Source organism: Lycium barbarum, chromosome 2 (assembly GCF_019175385.1).
Source record: "Lycium barbarum isolate Lr01 chromosome 2, ASM1917538v2, whole genome shotgun sequence".
Taxonomy (NCBI): Eukaryota; Viridiplantae; Streptophyta; class Magnoliopsida; order Solanales; family Solanaceae; genus Lycium; species Lycium barbarum.
In genome coordinates, this window is record NC_083338.1 from 85,287,017 (window position 1) to 85,303,803 (window position 16,787).

The 16,787-nt window shown below is 34.9% G+C and overlaps 1 long non-coding RNA gene across 4 annotated transcripts; it reads left to right on the forward strand.

Annotated features, from left to right (window-relative positions):
- Nucleotides 1–2,360: 2,360 nt before the first annotated feature.
- On the forward strand, nt 2,361–6,240 carry LOC132626596 (uncharacterized). Of its 4 annotated transcripts, XR_009577509.1 has the most exons (5): nt 2,361–2,874; nt 3,845–3,933; nt 4,657–4,782; nt 4,936–5,058; nt 5,971–6,240. It is a non-coding gene; the product is annotated as an uncharacterized LOC132626596 (long non-coding RNA). The 4 variants fall into 4 exon arrangements; XR_009577510.1 differs by lacking the exon at nt 3,845–3,933 and having other exon boundaries at nt 2,364–2,874; XR_009577508.1 differs by lacking the exons at nt 3,845–3,933; nt 4,657–4,782 and having other exon boundaries at nt 2,381–2,639; nt 2,767–2,874.
- Nucleotides 6,241–16,787: the final 10,547 nt, after the last annotated feature.

Here is a 16,787-nt window from a genome sequence, read left to right on the forward strand (position 1 = left end):
GATTTTTTTTTTTTCTATTTTCTGTTTTTTGTTTTTAGCTGGATCAATCTCTTCTGGATTGATGTGTATATATTTTCTTTATTAATAAAATTTCACCTTCATGGTGGCCTTTAGTTTAAAAAAAAAAAAAAAAAAGTACATCAACCTTGATTCATTTAATCCATTTAAGGATTATAAACAAGTTTCCCAAGAATTTGTATATGCTTCAGGCATTTTGAATCCTTCAGAAATTTTCATATAAATTTTGTCAAGTAAGCCATATAGGCTGTGACAACTTCCATCAGTATAAATTGTGACATCTTCTGAAGTCTGGACTACAGGTCCAATCGCTTACCAAGATGCATCATTTCACTTGCTAATTATTTCTACATCAACATACTTTAAGAGACGTAGAATTCTGATCCTCACAACCTTATACTACATTGCGCGCTATATAGTATCAAAGATATCGTCGACGATATATCATTTGTATCGGTTCGCAATTCGACATAACTTACTAAAATCTCATCACTTTATTATTTTCAGGTACCTGAACCTTTCATAAGGTTTATGAAGTGTTATGTCGTAGCTCTTCAAGAGCACACTGCCTCTTTATTATAATCATTTGCTCCTCCCTTTTTCAAGGATTATTATATTTGGAACCGATTGGTCTATCATGCTCCATGCATGCTGTAGACTCTGTCCTTCAGGGACTTTAAGAGCATTTTATTGATGAAATATGAAATAGATGGGTCAGCAAATGCTTCCAGCATTTGACTTGAATTATCTGAGGATCACACTGATGATAATTCACAGCATATTTCTTAGCTGTTTATTCTCTCCCCCTTATTTTAGTGACATATGTCCCCATTTTCTTTGGGAAAATCCATCTGTGTGCATCATGGTATGAAGCATACAAGTGTTGTTGTATGCAATATATCATATCTCAGACCAACATCTGAAGCTCTGTTCTTATAAGCAATAGTTTAGCTGTATTATGAAGGCATCTAATGCCAAACCAGCTTAGATATAAACCAGCATTATCAAGATGAATTTTCTTGATTACATGTTCTGAAAATTGTGCTTCCAACTCAATTATTTGAGCAAGCAACTTCGTAAATGTCAAACTGCAGGTTGACAATAAATGCACATGTGACTGTCTCATAGATACATTTATTTAGGACATCACACTGCAGGTGAACGGGTCCACATTCACCTTTTATATTTTTTTTCAAAATTTAGGGGATTCAATCCCAACATTAGCTGGTGTAATCAACTTATCATGAGAACAAGCAACACAAACAAATTCTTGAAGAATCTTCTAGTTCTTCAATATGTTTTTAATACTCAATTAGCACATCAGATTTGAATCATGATGATCAAAATGGTCTTGTCAACTGATAAAATTAACTGTACTCGTAAAACTTCAAGTTTACCATGATGAATGCTATTTATTTTAATAACCTTCTAGTTTACTATTGCATGAAATTGTATATCAATAAACTTCTGATTTATCGTGGTATATGATCTCATCACGCTCGGGTAACATTTCACATAAGTATTTCTTACCCGTAGTAACTTGAAGATATTTAATATTGCGATCATTTGTAGTCTCAATATGATAACCATTGATGGTACCAATTACGATCTACGATGAATGGTATTATCATATATAACATCTTCAAGAGACTTCAATTTATTTATCATAATCAGATATTATTTGGACACTCCTAGTGTCATGATACTTGAAAATAAATAATTAGTTCTTCTGGTGCCCTTGATTATTAGTTTCCACTACCAAATATTTTTTAGATACTTCTGGAATCACGAAAGAAAATTTGGCTAGACACTATTGGTGTCATGAAGGAAAATAGTAATTAAATGGAAATTTAAAGACAAACTATAAATTACGAAAAGTAAACGTTAAGCTCTAAACTTCAGTATTTTAAACATCTCCTTCAGGGAGATTCATCATTAAAATCTGAATATTTTGTATCAAAGAGGCAACCACACAGTTATTAATTCCTTCAGGGGAAAATACATTAATTGTTATTTCCTTCGAGGAAATCAACAACTAACCATAATGTATCAACTTGGTTATAGTAGAAATCATTTTATTCTGCTTCCTTTTTCTTTAAAATGATACTTTAATAAAATTATTCAAGATGTTTCTATGTACGACAGGTACGTGTTGCAATGTCTTAATTTCATACCACAAAATTAACATGTATATTACTTGCATCACTACAAGAAAAAGGCTTATTAGAGACCAACATTTAACGACGGGTTAAAAATCTAGTCCCTAAATGTATACATATGGGGACAAGTTTTTTTTTCTGATCCTAATTAGTATCTAAATTAACGAAGGGCCCAAATCTAATCGCTGAAAAGATAAATATCTCGTCCTAATAAGCCATATAAAATATTCTACTTGTCTTAATTAATTAATACCCCAATGCTCCCTTCTCTCCTTGTCTCTCGTTTTTTCCCCAAAATAAACCCTAAGCTCTGTATGTCAAATTTCTCTCCAAAGCATGTAAAATTTCTAACAATTGACTCTTCCAAATTTCTCTCTGAAAGCGGATGACTCATGACGACGTCTATTTGTAATGGGTGAAGACTCACAAACCGACAATGATAAGAGTTGCCAATCTGAATAGGTTTGTACCTCTTATCTTCTTCTTTTTCTGTTGACGACAAGAAATTTCTTATTTTAGTGAATATTGAGTGTATAAAGTGATAATATTTTGTACCAATTCTACTGAATAATGATTGTTTTGGTGTAAGAGCTTAAAGTGGAGTATTGGGCTTGAGTTGAGGATGGTGGCTAGGGTTAGGTTTAAAGTTGGGGCTTGGAGCGTAAGGAGGATGAAAAATTCAAGCCCCCTGTATCAGGTATGCTCCTGTCTTCTTATCCAATTCATAAGTTCCCTTTTAAGATGTATTCATATGTTCTTTTTCTATTTGTTTTATAAGTGATGATGCTTGTTATTTGATAAAGCGATCTAATGTGATTGTAGTTTATGGTGTTTGGAGAATTTGAGTTAGTGGGTGTTTTGTGATTTGAAATAAAAGATCTGGGTTAGTGAATTCTTGCGTGTTTCTGATTCTCGGTATCAGCCATTTTTGGTGAATTTAATTATCTTGGAAGGTCTCTAGATCTTTGTGGAAGTCATTTAATCTGGATTGTAATTCCTTGTTCTTGCTTGCTCCTTTGATCGAAAGCTTCAATTTTTAGGGCGTTTTAAGGTTCTTATGCGAATTCAATTCAATTTTCTTGGAGATCTACTGACATTCCTTCTAGTTGTTTTGTTCGTGAAGAAATGTAGGTAACTAATAAAGAAAAGAAATGGTGGCTGGGGTAAGATTTAGTTGCATTCAAAGTATTTTTTCTCTCCTGATATGTCCTTTTGAATGCAAGTGCGAGCAATTTTGTTCTTCGGATTGTGAGAGACCATCCTCAAAACTTATAAAAAATACTAAAGCTGATCAAAATAGTTATTATAGTAAAATAAGTTTGAGTTCTTATTAATCTAGAGTTAGATAGAACGACAAAAAAAGATCCTTCAACCAAATTTGACCTATTGTATTAGGAAAGGGAAATACATTCTTCAAAAATATAGATGAGTAATCTTAAGGCTGTACTTGACTCACTACATTGTCAGATCTGTTGCAGTATAGGTAGATGGATTAAAATTCATTTGGTGTCAAAAGATGGCTAGGAGGTTGGGATTGCTCTAATGAAAAATTTATATGCCTGAATGCACAAAACCTTATTAATTAGTGTCAAAATCGATCTCTTGTTAGAATGACTAAGATGAAACACCTTCTGTATAAGGCCTTTTTTAAGTGCATGTTGTTACAGAGAAAGCTTCCTACAGAAGTGCAAGAACCAGTTTTCTATAGTAACGGAAATCCTCAAAGTCAAGGATCTTGAATAGATATTATTAATCGGTAAGTACTTATACCCTTCCTTCCTTCCTTCTATTGTACTGATGCACGAAAATGTACAACCTAATCGCGCAAAATCGAATAATACAAAGACAATGAGAATAGTGCAAGAACCAGTTTTCTCTCTACAAGTTCACTAAATCTGAAGAACTTTGTTAGAATGTGTTCATATTCTGAATGTGTTAAAACTACAGTGAACATGCTTTATACAATTTCATCTACTGTTTACCTAGATATACATTTTTTTCCTCATAAAATAGAGCATAAAAATGCACTGTTGTGGAAGTTATTTATTAAAATTGCTTAGTCATTAGCTATTCAAATGCATCTAGCTACTAATTAATGCCTAGACTCCACCTGCTTAGGAAAGGAAGAAAGAAAAGAGAGTTATGCACTTATGCCAAAATATGTACAAAACTTATGTTCAACAATTTGTTTTTTGATTTCCTCACTTAATAGTGTTTTGCCTTTGAGTTTGCAAAATAAGCTACTTCACCATTTCTTAAACATCAGTATAACGCAATTTATTCTCATTAAAACAACATTCTTTATCACAAGAAAACGATATACTGTATGAGTATTAGGCGAATAATGTATAGATAGAATATGGATAGGTTTAGCTAGAAAAGATTAACAAGTCAATTTAATTGGCACTTCTTGGACTTTAGCTCCTATTTGTCTCGTGATGAAATGTTTAACTGATGTTGATATATGTGGCCATTATAGATCTGATTTGAGGACTTTAACATGCACAATGATAAATAGGCTATTTCTTCCCTCTTTGCTGATGTAAAATCTTTTTGGGCTTTGCACCCCAATTGGAAGCTCGGTTGACAAGGAGATGGAACTTTGGTAAATAATCTTAAAAATAATATCGATGATTCTTTTGAGTCGATTTCAATTATTTTTCTGTAGTTTTAAGTTTCTATATTAAATAATTTTGAGGATTTATTTTGGAGTAGGATACATCCCTTATTACAACACTTCTGCTTTATGCATTTTCAGGTTTTTTGTCTTCATTCGTATGTTAGGTTCCCGTGTCCTCCTTTGGAGTTCGGCTCTCATTATTTTATGAAGCACTTCATTTCAATTCCCATGAACGTAAAGCAGTTGACTAGTCTTAATTAGGTTTGTTTTACTTATTCTGTTTCAACTTCAATTAGTTGATACGACAAATGTAAATTTAGAGTTTTTCTGCTGAGGTTCTTTTCTGTTTGATTATTTGTTTAACCTTCTGTTACTCTATTACAACAGTAAAATTAACAGGATATATTTGAATTGAAATACTTTATTTCTTTAAAGTGCAAAGTTGTGTGTCTTAGTAGTTTGATAAAATGCTCCCGTCTTTGAAGATTTTTGATAGAAACTTTCTAGCTACAGATTGATGAATAATCCACATAGCTGAGCATGTTTTTTAAACGATATGCTTATTACCATGTTAGTTCTTTTTCGATGCACTGCATTTTGATCAGTGTTACTTTAGTATTGTTTGACTAAAAAGTACTTATCTTGGTATAATGTTATTTAAGAAATATTGATTAGGATCATACTCATACATATGATATTTATGGTTGGAATTTGAGATCTCTTCATTTTTAGGACACAGTTCGAAAGTTTTGAGTGTTTTGTGATAGTTCTGAACTTGGACATATCCTCTAAGCTATCAAGTTGCAGTTACAAAGTTTGTCTTTAAATTGGTAAATGTTTATGAGGTGTTTGCCTTTACGTAGTGTCTATTGTCTGATGATACATTTTAAAACATTTCTTCCAAGAGCAAATTTATGTTTTTATGGCTGATAAAAGGTTGTATGATGCTAATGTTTAAGCACTTTCATTGTATGCAATTACATATGCTTTGGGATGGGAGAAAAATATTGTGTTGAGCTTTCAAATTCGAGTTGTTATGCCATAATAGATTTTTTATAATATTGATAACCTTGCGGAGATTTTGCAATAACAACTATATATGCAAGATTCAAGTGTTCGTCTTGTTGTTGTTATTTTTCAATTACTTAACAAAATCTACTTTTTTTTTAACAGGGTTTCAAGAGTTGAGCTTACAAGTCTAGATGCAAGTTTTGAAGACTTCATACCTCTCGACGAATTCATTACCATTTTGCTAGGGTTGTCAAGAAAAAAAAACATTTTGCTAGGAGCTTGTGTAAATGTTACCATGACTGATGCATCATGGCTATACGTTTAATAGTGAGATATTACATTTTTGGTGATTAATTATCAATTATGATATGCATGCATATGCGTATTTGTATAAGAAAGTATGATTTTTATTCATCTTTTTGTTTATGTGCATGTGGTTTTCTATATTTATATCTTTATAATTCACATATAAATGACTGAAAAAGACTCGTTGAAGACCAGATTTTAAGAAGTTTTTAGGACCAGTAAAACTGGTAGCTAAAATATTGTAGCGGCCCTTTGATTTATGCTTAGAGACCAGAAAAACAATTGGTAGGGACCAGGTTTATGGTCCCTAAAACACTTTTAGGGACCAGAATATTACCAGTGGCAAAAACGTTTTAAGGAGCAGTTTCTCGATCTCGTCGCTATTGACCTTTAGCGGCGGCTGGCGACCAGATTTTACTAGTCGCTATTGACTTTTAGGGATGAGAATCACACTTTTAGGGACCAGATTTCTCGTCACTAATGATCGTTTTTCTTGTAGAATTGTATTTTATCTCGACAGGAGATAGTTTGTGATATTTCTCCGTTCACTTCAAGGGATGAAACTCGTTTATTCAAATGTGCTTGAAATACGACGTTCAACAATAATTCGTTAATTTGCTCAAACACAAGAAGACATTGCTTTAGAATATTTCTTCTCAATTATTCTACCTCTTCTGGAGATGAATCATGATATTTTCACAATCTAATGCACGTTCATATTTATAAACTTTACTACATACTATCACATTCACTTCAGAGAATGGATCTGTATTTGCAACATTTATCAAAAGTTTTCATTCTTCGGGAATAAAACATAATTATTTGAACGTGCCTTACGCATATCAAATCGCGATAGCTTATAACCTCTTTTAAGATATTGCTACTTCGGGAGTAAATTGAGGTATACATATTAAGTAGGGAATTTTCCTCTAACACGTCATCAATATTAGCCACAACAATGCATAGGAAATATTGCCACGTCTGGTGAATATATATATATTGGCAAATTCTCATTTAACCATTAAGGGATATGAAATTAACATCATAATCCTTCTTAACATTATTGTTCTTCAGGAACAAATCTGAGGCATAAATGATCCAGAATCAATTACATTCCATGGACCCGATAAATCCAACGACTTGTGATAGTCATATATATTCCTTGTGAGACCATCCTTTTCATTAATAGCCACATATATCTGCTCGTAATTAAAGTCAAGTAATCGAACTTGAAGAGTTCAAAAGATATAAACAAATAAGGTAAAAACTTACCTGATGAACATGGAACAACATAAAAGGTGTTTGACTTTTAGACATGGCAACGTGAAGTTCATTAAAAATTTAACGTTCCATGCCTAAAAGTATATTTCATTCTTTATTTTCTCTCCAAAGCAAATTTGAAGTCTGCGTATGTTAATCTTTTGCATAACAAGTAAAGCACCCTGATATCTTCTGCAAGATACTACTTGCCAGTAGTGACCAATACAGTCAGTGCTTTCTCCGGAGCTTTGCAACTCAAATAGAAGAACGAAGGATTACTTCTTACTTTCAACCGAGATGTATGAGAAAAATGATAAGATAGCTTTAAATCACTTCCTTCAAACGAATTTAAATTAAAGTGCGTGCTCAAAATGGCAGAGTCTCGTGCTGATAACGTGGTATGAAATAATATTAAAAGTACGCGATACAAGAGATATAGCCAAAGATGTTGGGAGGAAGAGAGAGAGATTTTTATTGCTTCATCAATTCTATAAATGGACCTCCTATTTAAAGGTGTAAAATGGGTGAACAACTTGGTGGCCACACATACTTGGTGCCCAAGTATTTTGGTGGGCATCAACTTACAAGTAAATTCATGGACAAACATAATATTTACAACACATAACAATTTTTTCAACACTTATCACGTTCTCTTCAACTTTCTTTTAAAAGATTCTAGATTAATTGGCTCAACTACCTCTTTGCTAGTAGGTGTTCAATTAAAGAAATACTATATATAAGTAATGACATTGGTCCCAGATTTGGGGGAAATCATCTGGAGCTAAAGACTTGATGAAATAAGCAGTGGGTACAAAGGTTTGGTTCTCTTTTTCTCCTTCTCTTATGTTTCTTTGTGTCTGCCTCATCAAACCTTGAGGAAATCCCCAAATGATATAGGAAAAGATAAATTGTGATTCCACTTGTCTATGGGTGTAGGATCAGTATGATAACGCCACCTTTTCGATCTATATAATGAACTTGGATCCAGATTTAACTTGTGGCGATAGGTCTAGCGAATGGTTTTGAGAATTTGTAACTGCAAATTAAACAATTAGTCATTAACGTTTAATATATACTAGTTTTACGTGCGTTGCACGTGTGTATCACATCAATATAAAAGATCTTATACATATATGACATACATGACAATTGAATATGCAACATTATATTCATTTAAATGGCAAAAATATGTGTTATTTCAAGTGTAACATATAATTATTCATATACAAAAATCACCTTGCGGCAAAAATAACTCAATTTCTGAAATCGTTTGCCGATATGCTTTATTTATTATCGTTGCATATCACAAACATATTAAAAATCATTTTAAATGGCATCCTTTATAGGCTAAAGTTGAATCTTGAGGTTCAACACGTGTTAATTAAATATTTATATCATATATTAGGTGAAATGTTATAAAGCTTAGAAGGTTATTTTAAGTGAAAGATTTAATGACTATCCTCCCCATCTCATTTGTGGGATTACACCGGATATGTTGTTGTTTTAAAAGGCAATGATATTTTGCTAAAGGACTTCTAATCTCGATTTTCATAGGTAAATATATTTAATAAAATATGAGACATATATAGGTCATGTTGCCATATATCGGGCACCTAATATATACTTACAATATTTTAGTGTGTTCTCTTTTGCCACTTCGTTGTTAAGTAACGATGTAAATATAATTTTACATAAAATGTAACTAAATTCAAAACAGAAAAAAAAGTTTTTATTACTCAAAAAATACATTAATGACTTCAAAGTGTTCTGAATCAAAAGCAAAACAAAAACTTAAGCAATTTTACCTAAAGGAGATTCGCATATGAATTAATTAACCAACATTCTTCATTGTAGGAAGTTACTCATACACTAACAAAGCTAGAAGAGTAAAAACAATAGTAAAATCAAAGCAATTATACCTTCAGGCTTCAAACCATGTATTAATTGACTCAAACCTTCCAACACCTCATTGTTAAAGATACACCACAATCACATGAAAACTAAGCAGTTGAAAAAAGAAGAAAACACTCAATGATTTATCCATGCTTGGCATCAAAGAGTTTGCCTTAATTTTTGAAAAACATTCCTGTATGTAATGCTTAATGTAATTGTGTATTCAGATAAACTGTTCAATAAAAAATACACGTTGTAATCACAATTCAATGCAAAAACTCACAACTCCACCCTGGTAAGAAAATAAAAATAAAATTTCATTTTCCAAACAAAAAAATAATCAAAAGATGTATGGATCAAAGAGAATTTAATTAAAGCGAATACAATGATAGATATGAGTCGTTGTAATACCTGTCGAAAACGTTGATAGTCGCAATTTATTTCCAATAATCCCAAAGCAATTTATTTATGATAAATAATGTGGAACAATAGCTTCTTTATAAAAGTATTTGATTTATTCTTTTTCTTCGTGGATTCATGAAGGAATTTAAATTCCATACAAACTGAAAAATATCATTGCTGTAAAAAAGATTAGGATAGGAGTCAAAAACTCCTCGGAATAAATTTGGATATAAACGAATTAGGATACAGACGAAGGTAAAAGTTTGCCAAAATATAGGCAGTTCTTTATTTTCTCAAAAAATATATATTATTAGTGTTACAACAAAGTAAGGTCTCATACATCAGGTTTTATTTTGCCAAAAATAAAGGAAGTTCGTTATTTTTTCAAAAATATACTATAATTAGAGTTAGAACAAAGAAAGGACTCCTACATCAGCTTCTATTTGCCAAAAATAACAGTTATCTTTTATTTTTGCAGAAAATATATAGTATTAGTGTTCTTACAAAGGGTAAAAAAGACGAACATATATATTTCTTAAATTCAATTTTAGATTGTGTCTCAAACTCCACAGCCATTAGGTATTTATTTGTGATTGAACTGCTAGTAATACTAATCTAAAGTGGACAAAGATTTAATCGATCTGAAAATATTAATTATTAGACAAATTCCTACCAACATAATTCATTTCAGGTCTTAATTATTAGGTAAAGGTCTAACTATTGCAATTCTAAATAATAGACAAATTCCTACTACATAATTCTAAATGAGCAAAGCTTTAGTTAATTTCAGGTCTTAATTATTAGGTAAAGGTCTAAATATTACAATTTTATCTGAGGTATTATTCAGTCTTTGAAGAAAAATAAAATATAAACACAAAATAAAGTAGATTACAAATCTTTCTAAACATCATATTTGTACAAGAACAACACTGTGCTGCGAATTAAATAATTGAAGAACTTTTAGACTTACAAAAGGAAAAAAAATAATACAATGTAATGAATTTTTGGTAAAGAGATTGTATTACCTGCCATAGTAATATAAAAGAGGAACCAAAGAAGAGCATGATCATCTGCAATATTAAAGATCAATTAACAACTTTAATGAGGAACCAAAGAAAAGCATGATCATCTGCAACATTAAAGAACAATTAACAACTTTAATAAATCACATTACAAGGAAAAAACTAATTAAATCGAAACCCAAAGAAATAAAGTTGCATCTTATATTCAATTAATTTGATCATATGCATAAATGGATAAGCATCCTACGCATATAAGAATGAGAAGAAATATATACAAAAAGGAAGAAGAAATTAGGACCATGCGTCACTAACTAATGTAAGAATGCAGTATGCCAATGAACTCTATATATAGAAGAGCAATAGGCAGTGGAAAATTTGATACAAGGTAAGTTTTAATTGATTTCAAAGTGTTTTTTAATTATTTTTAATAAGATAAGTTTTAATTGATTTTAAAGTATTAAATATTAGGGTTTCTACCTAATTAGTAAATGACTATTTTGTCTATTGCGGAGCCATTTAATGAAGGGCAAAAAATTCAATCAACATTTCTAAGGTCCTTCACACTTTTAATAATATATATATATATATAGCATGAAAAAGGAAAAAACAATTACCAGTTCAAATTCGCCTATTATATAAAAAGACAAATTAGGAAAGTAATTAAATACCAATACTCTCTTTTGCTATGAGAACATCTAAAATAAATCGAAGCAAGAAATATTGTCCGAGATAATATAATCATCTAACTTTACGAAAGAATAAGATGCGTCTGATGGAGTATATCGTATAAATCCTTATACTGAGTTTTTAATTTTGCTTATAGGTCCTGTACTCTATCACAATAAAGGGTTCTTTACTAAGCCTAAACTCAGAAAACGATCACTTCATCTTGGACGCCTTCTTCAAGACCCCACTTTATCTGCACAAATGTCACAACTAAACATTTGCCTAGCTTTTTATGAAGGTTAAGTTAACAGTAATTACTTAAATCAAAAGAAAATTAAAGGAGTAATCGGGCTATATTCATTGATCTTATATTATTCAATTTAATGCATATACTCACAATTTACAATTCAAGAAGATTTTCATCAGTCTCAATTTCTGGTGTCTCTCCTTTTGTTGTATCAGAGAAATATAGTCTTGCTCTCCCATGATCTTTGTTGTGACATTAATCTGTTATGTGATCTCATCTCTTAGACAACTCAAATGCCTTGACTAACCCTTTAAAAATGAATAAAAAGAAAGTCAACAACTTTAGAATATTTAAGCACACGTAATACAATGTTACTTGTTGAACAAAATAAGAAAAACTAGATATTATCTAAATTGCATTTGATGAATGGAGATGTTTAAAAACCTAGAACGAAAGAAAATTCATGAGAAACGAAGAAAAAATATGACTTTACTTGTGTAAAATCTACAAATAAATACACAAAGAATTTGGAAAAGTTTGAAACTCTTTGAAGCATGAACATGTGAAATTAATAATAGTAATTGTATACGGAAAAAACCAGATCAATGTGTGACCGGTGAATCCGGAGCCGAGGGTAAGTCCAAATGAGTACGAGCATGTTCGGTCTTTTCTTCACATCGGGGTATCGTACCGGATGTAATTGACCCGAGACAAGAAAAGCGTGCCCGTTGGTCTGGGTACACCGATCCAAGATCAACGTGTCCGTTGGTATGGTTAACCGGTTGCGATGTTGCCACGCGTCAGGAAACCGTTCTGCCATTTGCACTGACGGCCTTACGGGTGTCAGACTGTACGGTCCTACCTTATCTTTTTTAGGGTTTCTTTATTAATAAGGGATTTTGTGTTGTATTCATGGCCCATAGGGCACACCTATAAATAGAGGATATTCTTCCCCTTTTTGAGGTTAGCTTTTTTCAAATCTCAACATTGTAGTAGACAAATATATTGATGGCCCATACTGACGGCCTCTCTCTCCCTCTCTCTTAGATATTGGTCTGGATTTTGTGGTGTTCTTTCTTAGCTTTTCTTGTTCATTCAATATAATATATTACTCAATATATATATTTGGCATAAACCACCAATCACAATACACGTTCTCACAGCAGTAACACACACATATATATATTGCAACAAACAAATCGATAGACACTTCATACCAACCAAATAGATTAAAATTCATCCACATATCCTATACCTCACTTACAAATTTAATTGTTTTCGAATCCGGGGAAAACAGTTTGGCGCCCACCGTGGGGCTAGGATAATAGTGGTTTTTTAATCTTAGCTTCTTCATTCTTTCACCCGTTGATCGAGGAACCTGCTAATTTCCGCAAAAAACGTATAAAATGGCAAGCAGTGGACAGTCCGATCATGTGAACAACAACGAAATTGTGGTTGAAAACGAGAACAACAGTGGGTTACGAAACCTACCTGCAGATCCAATCGACCCAAACTCGGTTGATTCTAGAGAAGGCCTCAACTGTCAGAATACCGTGAATCAGAAGAATGTCGCCTTTCCGGCCACCGATCCCTTGAATACTCATAACTCAATTACTTTGTCCCGGGCTCAAGGCCGAAAAACACCGGATACTCCGGATGAGATTAACTTACGTTTAATATTTGAAATGTTGCAGGAACAGGGGACCGCCATAGCTGAACAGGGGATTGCAATAGCTTAGCTGTAGAGCAAAAACAACACGGCAGCTTCGGTAAGTTTAAAAGGGGTCACCGAACCAAGGAGGGATGAAACATGGATAGTCGAGAGTAATGGATCCGGAGCAGGATCGTCCACCAAAGTTCTGAAGATGCTCGAGACCTTGGCAAAGCGGGTAGATTCAATGGAGAAGAGGGTGGAAACGTATAACTCTCGGGTGGATCAGATTCCGGGGGCTCCGCCGATTCTAAAAGGGCCGGATTCAAAGGCCTTTTTCCTCCTAGTGCGGCACCGAAGTTAATTCCGAAGAGGTTAAAGATGCCGAATATCCCGAAATACGATGGTACAACGGATCGCAAGAGCACGTGACTTCGTACACCTGTGCTATAAAAGGCAATGATGTCGAAGAGGATGAAATTGAGTCCGTGTTGTTGAAAAAAATTGGGGAAACACTATCGAAATGAGTGTTGACCTGGTATGACCATCTGCCCGAGCATTCCATCACTTCCTTCGAAATGCTCGCAGATGCGTTCACCAAAGCCCATGCCGGAGCTAAAAAGATGCAGGCTTGGAAGGCGGACATCTTCCGAATAGCCCAAAGGGACGATGAGTTATTACCAGAATTTGTGAACCGCTTCCAAAAGGAACAGATGGAGCTTCCTCTGGTTCCGAAAGAATGGGCTGCACAAGCTTTCACCAAAGGGCTTAACACTCGGAGCTCGACTGCTTGATTCAAACTGAAAGAAAACTTGTTGGAGTATGAGGCTCTAACCTGGGCAGATGTTCATAATAGATACGAATCAAAGATTCGGGTATAGGATGACCAACTCGAACTTTCCCTGGGACCTATAAATATGAGCAAAAGCTCTGAGAGGTCGAGGAAAAATTATAAGCCGGAGACACGACCATCGAGGGAAAGGTACCAGCCATACTGTCATTCGGAAAAACCGAGCTTCAGGTCGAAAAAATCGAGGGTCGGCCCCAGTCACTTCTCGGGTAGGGGCGATAAACGAGTCGAACGCCCGTCAAACAGTTGAGGCCCATCATTTAGAAGTGATGCCGGGAGTTCGGCTAGCAACAAAGACGTACCGAGGATATCGGAATACAACTGCAACATCAACACCTCAGACCTCGTCTCAGCTATCGGCCGTATCACGGAGGCTAGATGGCCAAGGCCACTGAGGTCAGACCCGGGTCAACGGGACTCGAGCGTGGTGTGCGAATATCATGAGATCCATGGGTATAGAACTGAAGACTACCGTCAATTAAGGGAGGAGATGGCTCGTTTATTGAAGAATGACCACCTTCGAGAATTCCTGAGTGAACGAGCCAAAAACCACTATAAAGAAAGGGAGAGTCACAAACGAGCCGAGCCGGTGGAACCTCAACATGTAATCAATATGATAATTAGGGGAACGGATGCTCCACGAGGTCCGGTGATCAAACGAACAAAGGTTTCCATTGTACAAGAGAAGCGCAACCGGGATTATGTACCCGAGGGTTCCATCTCTTTCAGTAACGAGGATGCAGAAGGAATTATTCAACCGCCCAATGATGCATTGGTAATTTCTATCCTTATTTTCAAATCACAAGTTAAACGTATTTTGATTGACCCAGGTAGTTCGGCCAACATATTCGGGTGGAGAGTGGTAGAATAGTTGAGGCTACTCGACCAGATTATACCGGTAGCCCGAGTAGTCAGCTGGTTCAATATGGCAAGCGAAACCACGAAGGGAGGAACAAGTCATCTTGTTCGAACATCTACCAGATAGAAAGGTATACCTGGGCACGGGGTTAACCTCGGAGCTCTGGAATAAGTTAATTAAATTTCTTCAAGCTAATGCCGATTGTTTTGCCTGGTCCCATATAGACATGATAGGTGTGCCACCAGAAGTCACGACTCATAAGCTCAGCCTCGATCGGAAATTCCCCCCGATGAAGCAGAAAAGGAGACCGTTGGCTGAGCCAAAACATGCCTTTGTAAAAGATAAGGTAACAAAGCTTTTAAAAATAGGCTCTATCCGAAAGGTAAAATAGTCGGATTGGCTAGCTAATGTAGTGGTGGTGCCAAAGAAAGGTAATAAATTTAGAATGTCTGTTGACTATAAGGATCTGAACAAAGCATGCCCGAAGGATTCATTTCCGATGCCTTACATCGATCGAATGATCGATTTAACGGTTGGGCATGAGATGTTAAGTTTTCTCGATGCTTACTCCGAGTACAACCAAATCCGGATGCACCTGGAGGATAAAGAGAAAACCTCTTTTATTACCCGATACCGGACTTACTGTTATAATATCATGCCATTCGGGTTAAAAAATTTCGGAGCAACTTACCAACGCCTAGTTAATGGAATGTTCAAAGAACAGATAGGGAAACAATAGAAGTTTATATTGATGATATGCTAGTCAAGTCCCTGGAAACAGAGGACCATTTAAAGCATTTGCAGGATACCTTTGATGTACTTCGCAAATACAACATGAAGCTTAACCCAGAGAAATGTGCCTTCAGTGTCCGATGAGGTAAATTTTTGGGCTTCATGGTGTCGAACCGGGGAATTGAAATTAACCCGGACAAGATCAAATCCATTGAGGATATTGAGGTGGTGAACAACGTCAAGGCCGTACAGAGGCTCACCGGAAGGATAGCAGCACTGAGTCGTTTCATTTCGAGGTCTTCGGATAAAAGTCACCATTTCTTCTCACTATTGAGAAAGAAGAATGGCTTCGTCTGGACACCGGAATTTCAAAAGGCTTTGCAAGAATTCAAAAGGTACTTATAAAGCCCGCCTCTGCTGCACACACCGAAGGCAGACGAACAATTGTTTTTGTACCTTGCCGTGTCTGAGGTGGCGGTAAGCGATGTTTTTGTCCGGGAAGAAATAGGTACGCAATTCCCAATATATTATGTGAGTAGTACTTTAGGGGATGCGGGGACTCATTATCCACACCTCAAAAAGTTGGCCTTGGCATTGGCAAGTGCGTCAAGAAAGCCGAAACCTTACTTTTAATGCCATCCGATATGTGTAGTAACTACTTACCCGCTAAAAAATGTCATGTATAAACCGGAGTTATCAGGTAGACTGACCAAATGGGCCGTAGAGATTAGCGGATATGATATCGAGTATAAGCCTAGAACAACCATTAAGTCTCAAATCTTAGCCGATTTTTTGGCAGACTTTACCCCAGCCATGATTCCCGAGGTCGACAAAGAACTTTCACTAACCTCGGGAAAGGCTTCGGGTATCTGGTCTCTACAGACAAACGGGGCTTCGAACCTAAAAGGTTCTGGGTTGGGCATTATTCTTAAGACCCCCACCGGTGATGCCATTAGACAGTCGATTAGAACTATAAAATTGACTAACAATGAAGCCGAGTATGAGGCTATGATTATAGGTTTGGAATTGGCTCAGAGTCTGGGAGCCGAAATAGTCGAAGCAAAATGCGACTCTCTTTTGGTCGTTAATGT